We start from the raw sequence: 13,058 nt of genomic DNA, 5'->3' as shown, positions 1-13,058 counted from the left end.
ACAATACGCAGTAGAGAGGCAGAAAATGCTTCATTTGATTAGGCATGTCTAGTGGTTCAGTCTGTCTGCTCAGACTCCAGCAGGGGAGGGATTTCGAGTGAACAAGCAGAATCAACGTGCATTAAATACTATTTCTAAGAAGAATTGCAGGTTAGTTTTGTATGGTAACCATGCCATGTGAGAAAGTCCACTCTTTTTGGTTATGGTCACTCTCATAATTTCCTTTTTCTGATATTGTCTCCCTCTTTTCCTGCCTACGCCATTTCCTCTTCATTTGATTAACTTGAATATATCCTAGCTTTCGCTCATTAACGTCATCAATTTCTCTTATCTATCGGTTGTTATAGTAATCCTCCCTATCTCTAGCTGTCCTCCTTCATCTTTTCTATCTTTCCTATCCCCCTTTCCCTTTCAAACCATCAGGGCCTTCAAGGTCTCCTCAGATCACGTCACTGTGCCTCGGCATCTGGTTCCAATCCCCTGCAATTAACCAGGCCGACTGGGGAATGTTGTTCTCTCCTGCGCTCCCCTCCATTTCTCTCCCTCCCAGCTCCTCTCTCTCTCTCTCAATCTCTCTCAGTCTGTCTCTGTCCCACTCTCACTCACTCTGTCCCATTGTTTCTCAGCTCTTTGGAACATATCCATTGTCTCCGTGTCTCTCTGAATCAATACAATGACCAATCTCATCCAATTACAAGTTTTTTTTTCTTCCAATGGGTGGGCTCCTCAGTCTTGTGCTCAGAATGTTAATTGTGTAGGTGTAGAGTAGAGACAAGTGCATTTATATGTCCAGTTCTTAGATATTCATAATAGTCCATGAGCCAGACCCCCAAATTTGGGCCGTTGGGCTCACTTGGGGTGACGATGTCTCATAGTGATTTTTTTAAAGGTCTATGTCCCTATAGTTGTGTGATAGCAGTGTAGAAATGGTAGCTTTCTGTGTGTAATTACGCTTTCTTTCATCAATACATCCCAATATTTTTATAGCCATAGGGTTTTTACCCTATGACAAACAATGTCACCCCAGCTAGCGCGTAACGTTCTGGGTGCTTGGCGAGAGTGTGGTTGTCCTATGGCTATTTTGCATACAACCTTCCCACAACTTTCTGGGAAAGGTGCAGGATAGTTGCTTGGGTTTGGAACATGCTCAGCACATTTAAGGAACTTGACAAAAAAAAGTATTTTCTTTGTATTTCAGTAATGTACCCCTCATACTACTGACTGGGTCATATTTTTCATCATAGACCAAAGGTGGTTCATTAAATTCTTCCAAAATGTCATGACTTTGTCGATCGACTTGTTCTTAACTAAAGTAAATCATTGTTTAGTGTTTCTGAATCAATATGGACTTTTTAAACATTCAAGTCCTTCGGGGTCATTTTGATCCCAGCCAAAAACACCTACTTCTGCCTATAGTCATTTGATAAATAGGACCTTTGTCTGAATCTAGGTTTATCTGGGGACATAATTACAAGTTATCCATACAACCATTGTGGAGGGGTACCTGTATCAGTGATTTTTACAAAATAGATCGTCTGCCGAGATAATACACCCCATGTACGCATAAGATTGTACTTATCACGGCTCAGGATAAGACCCAGATGCAGACAGTTTGAAATAACAAACGTTTATTTACAAAACAGGGAGCAGGCAAACGACAGGTCCAGGCAGAGGTCAGTAATCCAGAGCAGAGTCTGAGAGGTACAGACCGGCAGGCAGGCTCAAGGTCAGGGCAGGCAGAGTTCAGTAATCCAGGGCGGTGTCACAAGGTACAGAACAGCAGTCAGAAAGGTCAAAACCAGGAAAACTAGAAAACAGGGACTAGAGAGAAAACATGAGAATGAGAAAAACACTGGTAGGCTTGACGAGACAAGAACTGGCAACAGAAAAACAGAGAACACAAATTGTATTTGTCACATGCTTCGTAAACAACAGTGAAATGCTTACTTACGGCTCCTTTTCCAACAATGCAGAGTTAAAGATAAAATATAAATAGTGATACAAAGAATAAATACACAGTGAATAGTGAATAACAAAAACAAATAAAAAATAAAATGTTTTTATACAGGTAGTACCTGTACCAAGTCGATGTGCATTTTGCATTTTATTGTGTTACAGACGGAATGCAATATTGATTAAATATATATTTCTTCCTGCCATCTACACACAATACCCCATAATGACAAAGTGAATACATGTTTTTAGAATTTACTGAAAATATTATTTATTTCATTCACATCCCTGAATCACCTTTGGCAGCAATTCTATTTTTTATTGAACTAGGCAAGCCAGTTAAGAACAAATTCTTATTTACAATGATGGCCTACACTGGCCAAACCCAGAATACACTGGGCCAATTGTACACCACCCTATGGGACTCACAATCACAGCCAGGTTGTGATACAGCCTGTATTTGAAACAGGGTGTCTGTCGTGAAACCTCTCGCACTGAGATGCAGTGCCTTAGACCGCTGCGCCACTTGGGAGCCCAGCTGTGAGTCTTTCTGGATAAGTCTAAGAGCTTTACACACCTGGATTGTACAATATTTGCACATTATTCTTTTTTAAATTATTCAAGCTCTGTCAAGTTGGTTGTTAATCATTGCTATATTGCCATTTTAGAGTCTTGCCATAGATTTTCAAGACAATTTAAGACAAAACTGTAAGGACTCTCAGGAACAGAGAGGTCATTCACATTGAAACAATGTGGTCTTGGTAAGCAACTCCAGTGCATATTTGGCCTTGTGTTTTACGTTACTGTCCTGTTGAAAGGTGATTTTGTCTCCCAGTGTCTGTTGGATGGTAGACTGAACCAGGTTTTCCTCAAGGATTTTGCCTGTGCTTATCTCTATTCCGTATTTTTATCATAAAACAACTCCCTAGTCCCTGCCGATGACAAGCATACCCATACCATGATACAGCCGCCACCATGCTTGAAAATATTGAAAGTGGTACTCAGTGATGCATTGTACTAGATTAACGATTTATATTCAATTAAGTTAATTTCTTTGCCACATCTTTTGCAGATTTACTTTAATGTCTTATTGCAAACAGGATGCAAGTTTTGGAACATTTGTATTCTGTCCAAGCTTCCTTCTTTTCACACTATCATTAAACTCTGTAACTGTTTAAAAGTTACCATTGGCCTCATGGTGAAATCCTTGAGTGGTTTACTTCTTCTCTGGCAACTGAGTTAGGAAGGATGCCTGTATCTTTTTAGTGACTTGGTGTATTGATAGACTATGCAGTGTAATTAATAATTTCACCATGCTCAAAGGGATATTCAATGTCTGCTTTTTTTTTTTTACCAATATTGCACCTCTTTGTGAGGCATTGGAAAACCTCCCTGGTCTTTGTGGTTGAATCTGTGCTTGAAATTCACTGATCGACTGAGAGACATTACAGAGATAGTGGTGTGTATTCATGGATGACAAGGGAAGCCAGGCTCCCCCAAAAAACTAACCAAGAAAAACGTCTAAAATAATGTATCTTTTGTCTCTCTGTGTTTAACAATTTTCCTTCAATTCGCAAGTGGCTGAATGTCTCTCACCGAAGAGAGCATCCGAGAGAGCGAAACAGCGCCCTTCTGTATCTGTATTTATAACCCATCTATCTGATGCTGTCTGGTCAAAAATAGTATTACATTGTTGCCACCTGTAGCATTGAATGCAAGGGAAGCCATTGAGTATTTGGCCTCCCATGATAAAAGAAGGTAGAAAATAATAGCATGTCAGCGTTGAGCATAACTGAGTGAGCTCCACTGTGAATGATCCTGGCATGCCAAAGAAAGGTTTTAAGGGAAGACAGTTTAGATTTGGCTTCACATCAATCACATCACATTGAGAGCAAAACGTTATGAACAGAAAAACTTGAATTGTTGCATCTCGTTGTGTTGTTGTCCACCGGTGGCTAGCTGGATAGCTCAAATTTGTCCTTTCCTAAATTAACCATGGATGGAGATAGGGATTTGGACCAACCATAAATTCATACATTGTGCCCATTCATACATTGTGCCTGAGAGAATGGAAGTTCAATATGTAGCTAGATGTAATAGGCTAATGTTAGCTAGTTGGCTCATCATTGCCCATGAAAGGAAGTTAGGCTTGCGAGCAAGCATTTTAGCCAGGTAGCCTATGACAACAAAAACTAAAGAGAACTGTATGAATGAGTCATAGACCGTTTCGTCAACATGAAAGAGAGGACGATGGCATTGGCGTTTCTTTACAAGTAGGGTGAGTCAATATGTTGTTTTCTACTTGCACGAACACGCGTGCTCATTCACACACACACACATTTTTCTACAGCTAACCTTGTGGGGACACAATATTCAGTCTCATTCAAAATCCTATTTTCCCTAACCCTAAATCAAACACTAACCTTAACCCGTACCCTAACCCTACCCTTAACCCTAACCTTAACCCGAAAACCTAACATTAAGCCTAAACCTAACACAAGCTCCTAAGCCTAAAACTAACCGTAGCTCCTAACATGTCCACACACACACACAAACACAGAGCGAAATCAGAACCACAGACAGCCAAATCATATTTAGCCTACGTTGATTGGACTAAATGGTTTTTGATATAATTTAGTTGTCACTGTATTAGACTAAGCAAAGGTGATTTTATGATGTTAAAATGCTGAAGTTGAAATGGTGCTGGAATAGTAGAGACAGCTCCTGTATTCTTTGCGACTTGCGGTAACTCTCCTTAGTTCTAAATCAATAGTAGTCTGGAAATGTCGGAAACATTAACTTGCTTGACCATGCTGTAGGTCATGTAACTGTTTTCTACATGCAATATGGTTTGTGGACTTCACAGGACAGAGGTTGCTCTCCGGTTTCAACCACACCTTTTTTCTGCCGCTGTGTTTTCTTATTGTCTCGCCCTTAGGCATATATATCACAGTCGCAAGGCATAAGAACTAACAGGTTATAGAGCAAACAACGCAATTATCACAACACAGGTTGTAATATTGCAATTCTTTATGATGTTACCGATGCAACACTACTGCTTACAGATAATTGTATGTGTGGGGTAGTCATTAAACAAGCATGTCAAACACTATTTATTGCACACAGAGTGAGTCCAATCAACTTATTATGTGACTTGCAAGTTGTTACTCCTGATTTTATTTATGGTTGCAATTACAAAGGGGTTGAATGCTTATTGACTCAAGACCGTTCAGCTTTTCATTTTTTTATTAATTTGTAAAAATGGAAAAAAAAAATATATATAATTCCACTTTGACATTATAGAGTATTGTGTGTAGGCCAGTGACAAGCTATAACACAACACAATGTGGAAAAGGTCAAGGGGCGTGAACTTTCTAAAGGCACTTTATTGGTGTGTAGGTGTGTAATCTCTGTAGATTTTTTTTTTACATTAATACATTTGACATAAATACCTTATATCCCATAATATCCTCCAATATTCTATACGTGCAACTTGTTATGATATTTGGGTTGTGATTTGGGCATGCTTTTTTAAGCATCCTGCCATAGGCCCTACCACTCCCATTGTTTCAATAGCAGTTAATAATGACGCCAGAGGGGATGGCTGTCGTTTTACCGGCTCCTAACCAACTGTGCTATTCTGTTTGTTTTTTCGTATTTTTTGTCACTCATGTTGTACATAATGTTGCTCCTACCATCTCTTATGACCGAAAAGAGCTTCTCGACATCAGAACAGCGATGACTCACCTCGAACTGGATGAAGATTTTTTCTTTACTGAGTCAATTGCAAAGGATCTACTGCTTTGTCAAGAAAATGCCCAAATCCCTGTCATCAGAGTGAAGAAAAGACGGAGGAGGGTGGGGTGCCTTGTAATATTTTGCAGACGAGTAGGTAAACCACCACTACCCTCCGTATTATTGGCCAACATGCAATCATTGGAAAACAAACTGGATGATCTATGATTAAGACTATCCTACCAATGGGATATTAAAAACGGTAACGTCTTATGTTTAACAGTTTTAGAAACTTTAGAGTATTTTCTATCCTAATCTACCAATTATATGCATATCCTAGCTTCTGGGACTGAGTAACAGGAAGTTTACTCCGGGCACGCTTTTCATCCAGACGTGAAAATACTGCCCCCTACCCGAGACAGGTTAACTTCTCACGAGTCACCAACCCTGATCCGGAAGCACCCCCCACCCCCCCCCCCCACTGAGTAGCATAGCTAGCATAGCGTCACAAGTAACTTGTAGCATCTAAATATCATTAAATCACAAGTCCAAGACACCAGATGAAAGATACAGGTCTTGTGAATAAAGCCACCATTTCAGATTTTTAAAATGTTTTACAGGGAAGACACAATATGTAAATCTATTAGCTAACCACGTTAGCAAAGGACACGATTTTTTTACTCCCAACAGCTTTTTCCTGCGTCAGTAGCTATCACTAATTCGACTAAATAAAAATATATATAGCCACTAACCAAGAAACAACTTCATAAGATGACAGTCTGATAACATATTTATGGTATAGCATAGTTTTTTTGGGGAAAAATGTGAATTTTTCAGGTATAAATCACAGTTCTACATTGCAGCTGCAATCTGAAATAGTGCTGACCCAGCCAGAACAATTACAGAGACCAACGTCATATAACGAATTACTCATCTTAAAACATTTCAGAAAAATACACAGCGTACAGATATTGAAAGCCCAACATCTGGTGAATCCAAACAATATTTCCGATTTATTAAATGTTATATAACGAAAACAAAATGTAGCGCTAAATTAGCATAGCTATACCAGGCAGATTCGGCTAGGCGCCCACGGCCAGTTCACATGCACAACAGATATGATATAACATCGTAAATTGGGTCTTACTATGGCTGATCTTTCATCAGAATGTTGATCAAAGTGTCCTTTGTCAAGATGAGTCGTTGGTTCCGTTCAGAATTGTTCCTTTCCCACTCCATTTAGCACAGGTACTGGTCGAGTGGCACGGATCTCTCAAACGTAAATAAAATCAGACAACGGAACACCACAAAACTCCCGAAAAAATTCAAATAATCTGATTAAACTATATTGAAAAAACATACATTACGATGATCTGGTCACATGTATCAAACAAACTTCGAGACGGAGATAGTTTTCATCCATAATGGCCGCACAACAGAAGACAATCGCAGCTACAAGTCGCACGATTTAGACAACCGGAAGTTGTCGGTCACGCCAAAGAATTAGCTCTCATTTCACGTCAGTCCCAGATAAACAAGATATTTTTCCTCTGACGTCCTCTTGACACCCAGAGGAAGGCCAATGAGGTGTGTTTCGGGTCATAGGGGGCACGACCATATATAGGCAGAGCGTTGAAGCTGGCATACACATCTTGCTTTTTTCTTCTTGGTCATGGAAAGTGCTGTCAAATGACTTCTGTATCACTCAGAGACAAAATTGAAACGGTTTTAGAAACTAGAGATTGTTTTCTTTCCAATGGTATTATTTATATGCATATAGTAAGAGCAATCATTGAATAAGAGGCAGTTTAATCTGTAGAGCAAATTATGCTAATGGGAAAATAGCACCCCCTGTATTCTCAAGAAGTTAATGCTTTACTGGGAAGCTTATCAGAAGTAGACATGCTCGTGTTATTTATATTGGAGCTGATAGTGCAGCGTGTGCTGCACACAGTGGTCTTCCTACTAGGGCACACCACCTCAGTGCTTACAGTGTAACTTTGGTTCATAGGCTCATTATTACTGCATACAATAGATGTAGGATCAACAGAGGTATTCAGGGCAAATGGGGGATATCATTTTAAACAATAGATTTTCAAAAGGAGACTCTGTTTTTGCCATAGCCCTGGCTTTCATGCGATTTAAATGTGAGCTTGTGTCGGACTCGAAGACAGTTGCTATCCATTGGAGCGCTGCGGCACCCCCATAGAGGCACCCCCATAGAGACTGCCAGATGTCCGGACAACAGGCCCTCCGATTTGACAAACTGAACTCTATCAGAGAAGTAATTGGTAAACCAGGCGAGGCAATCAATTGAGAAACCAAGGCTGTCGAGTCTGCCAATAAGAATGTGGTGATTGACAGAGTCGAAAGCCTTGGCCAGGTCAATGAATATGGCTGCGCAGTAATGTCTCTTATCGATGGCGGTTATGATGTCGTTTAGGACCTTGAGCGTGGCTGAGGTGCACCCATGACCAGCTCTGAAACCAGATTGTATAGCGGAGAAGGTAAGGTGGGATTCGAAATGTTCGGTAATCTGTTTGTTAACTTGGCTTTCGATGACCTTAGAAAGACAGGGTAGGATAGATATAGGTCTGTTGCAGTTTGGGTCTAGAGCGTCACCCCCTTTGAAGAGGGGGATAACCGAAGGAGAAATGGTGGGGGCTTTGGCGGGTTGCTGTGGAGGGTGCCGGGCAGTTGAGCGGGGTAGGGGTAGTCAGGTGGAAAGCATGGCCAGCCGTAGAGAAATGCTTATTGAAATTCTCAATTATAGTGGATTTATCGGTGGTGACAGTGTTTCCTAGCCTCAGAGCAGTGGGCAGCTGGGAGGAAGTGCTCTTATTTTCCATGGACTGTACAGTGTCCCATAACTTTTTTGAGTTAGTGCTACAGGATGCAAATTTCTGTTTGAAAAAGCTAGCCTTAGCTTTCCTAACTGCCTGTGTATATTTGTTCCTAACTTCCCTGAAAAGTTGCATATCACGGGGGCTATTTGATGCTAATGCAGAACGCCACAGGATGATTTTGTGCTGGTCAAGGGCAGACAGGTCTGGAGTGAACCATGGACTATATCTATTCCTAGTTCAATTTTTTTTGAATGGGCCATGCTTACTTAAGATGGTGAGGAAGGCACTTTTAAAGAATAGCCAGGCATCATCTACTGACGGGATGAGGTCAATGTCATTCCAGGATACCCCGGCCAGGTCGATTAGAGAGGCCTGCTCGCAGAAGTGTTTTAGGGAGTGTTTGACAGTGATGAGGGGTGGTCGTTTGGTCACAGACCTATTACGGATGCAGGCAATGAGGCAGTTGAGATCTTGATTGAAAACAGCAGAGGGGTATTTGGAGGGCGAGTTAGTTAGGATGACATCTATGAGGGTGCCCGTGTTTATGGATTTGGAGTTGTACCTGGTAGGTTCATTGATAATTTGTGTGAGATTGAGGGCATCAAGCTTAGATTGTAGGATGGCCGTGGTGTTAAGCATGTCCGGTTTAGGTCACCTAGTAGCACAAGCTCAGAAGATACAGTAGATGGGGGGCAATCAATTCACATATGGTATCGAGGGCACAGCTGGGGGCAGAGGGAGGTCTATAGCAAGCGGCGACAGTGAGAGACTTGTTTCTGGAAAGGTGAATTTTTAGAAGTAGAAGCTCGAATTGTCTGGGTACAGACTTGGATAGTAATACAGAACTCTGCAGGCTATCTTTGCAGTAGATTGCAATACCGCCTCCTTTGGCAGTTCTATCTTGGTGGAAAATGTTATAGTTAGCGATGGAGATTTCAGGGTTTTTGGTGGTTTTCCTAAGCCAGGATTCAGACACGGCTAAGACATCCGGTTTGGCAGAGTGTGCTAAAGCAGTGTGTAAAATAAACTAGGCTTCTATTGTTAACATGCGACATAGTCACCTGGAGTGAGCCCGACCAACCCCCCTGGCTCATGGACTATATGTGCGAAAGAACAATTTAAAGGTCTTGTTTGATGCTTCAAACGTTTTAAATTAAATATCTGTTCAAATGACACATCTGCTCCACGTAGTCAATGAAAAACAGATTACATTTTTTTTTTTTTTTATAACAAATGCCAGAGCAGATATTATTTAAATGATGTGTACACAGTGGATACATTAATTTAGTCTGGGCTGCGGGTCTGCAAAAGATGTCTTGTTTTTCTTGGTAACCATACAATAACCCTTGGAAAAGTGTTTTTATTCCTCATTGAAATGGCTGCTTCCCCCTTGAAATGCTCTGCTAGCCCATATATCCCAGCCTTCCAAGTGCCCGAAAACTTGAAAACTCAGAACGCCAATTGCGGAGAGGAGAAAGACTGAGAGAGAAGCGGAAGTTCCTTATGTTCCTGGGTTTTCTCTGAACCAGAACACAAGCCGGGGCAAAGGAGGCTTCTAGAGCATGGGGTTCAGCAGGTCCAGCACAAACTTAACCGACAGTCGCCATGGGGTTTAGACTGAATACAGCACTGAGAACAGCCAGTGACAGCTTTATAAGCCTGTGGCCGACTCGCAATACAATTTACAACCAAATTACATTTGGCCCCTTATTGTCTCCATTTAACTGTATTTCATATATACACTGCCCAAGGAAGATTGTGTCGTGATTGATCATTGTAGACAACAAGATAACAAAAACTATACCATATATATTAAATGCTGTATTTACAGCTGGGGCATAAAGCCAGTATTATTTTAGAGGGGGCGTGAAGTGCGTGAGGATGGTGGGGGTCGGGAATTTAGCATTTTTCAAACACCTTTGTCCTGCAATTTAGAGCCATAATCAATGCCTAATTCGATGTAAAAATGTATGTCTATTTTTCTGCATAGGTTATATAAGTATACCTCTTTACCAGTTAAATTGTCTTTTAAATGAATAATGAACACTGATTCTTTAAAACTTATTACGGCTGAAATCCCGTTAACGAGATCGATATGACAACAGCCAGTGAAAGTGCAGGGCGCAAAATTTAAACAACAGAAATCTCATAATTAAAATTCCTCAAAACATCCAAGTATTATACACCATTTTAAAGATACACTTGTTGTTAATCCCACCACAGTGTCCGATTTCAAAAGGATTTACGACGAAAACATACCATGCGATTATGTTAGGTCAGCACCTAGTTACAGAAAAACACAGCCATTTTTCCAGCCAAAGAGGAGTCACAAAAAGCAGAAATAGAGATAAAATGAATCACTAACTTTGATGATCTTCATCAGATGACACTCATAGGACTTCATGTTACACAATACATGTATGTTTTGTTCGATAAAGTTCATATTTATATCCAAAAATCGCAGTTTACATTGTCGCTTTATGTTCAGTAATGTTTTGCTTCCAAAACATCCGGTGATTTTGCAGAGAGCTACATCAATTTACAGAAATACTCATAATAAACATTGATAAAAGATACAAGTGTTATGCATGGAATTATAGATACACTTCTCCTTAATGCAACCGCTGTGTCAGATTTCAAAAAAGCTTTCCGGAAAAAGCACACCATGCAATAATCTGAGTACAGCGCTCAGAGACCAAAACAAGCCATACAGATACCCGCCATGTTGTGGAGTCAACAGAAGTCAGAAATAGCATAATACATTTTCACTTACCTTTGATAATCTTCATCAGAATGCACTCCCAGGAATCCCAGTTCCACAATAAATGTTTGTTTTGTTCGATAAAGTCCATCATTTATGTCCAAATACCTCCTTTTTGTTCGCATGTTTAGTTCACAAATCCAAATTCACGAGGCGCAGGCCAGACGAAAAGTCAAAAAGTTAAATTACAGTTCGTAGACACATGGCAAACGATGTATTGAATCAATCTTTAGGATGTTTTTAACATAAATCTTCAAAAATGTTTTAACCGGAGAATTCCTTTGTCTTTAGAAAGGAAAAGGAACGCAGCTACCTCTCACGGGGGCACGCCTGACTGAGCTCATGGCATTCTGCCAGACCTCTTATTCAATCAGCTCTTATTCTCTCCCCCTTCACAGTAGAAGCCTGAAACAAGGGTCTAAAGACTGTTGACATCTAGTGGAAGCATTAGGAAGTGCAATATGACCCCATAGACACTGTATATTGGATAGGCAAAGACTTGAAAACCTACAAACCTCAGAATTCCCACTTCCTGGTTGGATTTTTTCTCAGGTTTTTTCCTGCCATATGAGTTATTTTATACTCACAGACATCATTCAAACAGTTTTAGAGACTTCCGAGTGTTTTATATCCAAATGTACTAATAATATGCATATCTTAGCTTCTGGGCCTGAGTAGCAGGCAGTTTACTCTGGGCACCTTATTCATCAAAGCTACTCAGTACTACCCCCAGCCATAAGAAGTTAAGAACGTTTATGCCTTTGGAGTTTAGTACAACTGCCACACTGATATACAGTATATTATCATAACCCAAGAAGTAAAGCAATTTGTTGTATTTTCTAAAGTCTAGTTACCATGCCAGCAGGCACGTCAACTAAGATAGTTAGACAAGCTACTCTAATTGCTTGCCTGAAATGGCTTGGTGGCTAGTTATGAGGTTGGGAGATAGGTGTCCAATCTAGCTGGCTAGCTAAAGACAATTTAATAAAATTGCTAGGTGGCTAATATTACAGAGAAATAACAAAACATTGTTGTTTTATGTATTCATCAAGAATGGATCAATAGGCTACATAGCTTGATCAAATTCATTTACAAATTCATACTCTACCATCTGAGCTACAAAGGACCAGTTGTCAGGTCAAAGGAAATTACTATAACGTCCTGATCAACAGTATCAAAATGGGGGGGAATTTTATTACAACCCAAGATCTTGGCACTGCTTGGACATAATATGTATAGCATTAGATATACATCAAAAAATGAACACAAACTGAATGTTAAACCTGTTATATACACACACATACCTTTCTCTCCTCACCACACCGGTCCAAAGGGGAAAGATCAGTCACACACAACGCTTAATGATCCCTTGACAAGTGAAGCCTGACCGTGTTTGTTTGGTTTGGAGAGCCCACAAAATGTGAGGGTCCAATTTTACTTTCAAACGTCGCCAAGGCTCCACACTCTTTCTCTCAATCCAAGTGGTCTGTAATTTAGTATGGAGATTGTATATTTGTCTAACACCAGTAGCCTTGGGCTTAGAGCATAAATTATGCGTAACCAATGTATTTTATTTCAAATGAATTAGCAAGGCACATACAGTAAGTGTTTTCTTTATTTGCCAATGGAAAAACCAAAAAAGAGTGAGGAGAGAGGGTGAAAGGAAGAGCATCGTGGCAGCTGTGACTGCTGTTCCCTCATAGCTCTCCAGTAGAAGATTATTTGTTAATGGAGGTACTCTAGGCCATGGAAATGCCCACAGC

This window comes from Salvelinus alpinus, chromosome 16 (assembly GCF_045679555.1).
Source record: "Salvelinus alpinus chromosome 16, SLU_Salpinus.1, whole genome shotgun sequence".
Classification (NCBI taxonomy): domain Eukaryota; kingdom Metazoa; phylum Chordata; class Actinopteri; order Salmoniformes; family Salmonidae; genus Salvelinus; species Salvelinus alpinus.
This window is presented reverse-complemented; position numbering follows the sequence as displayed.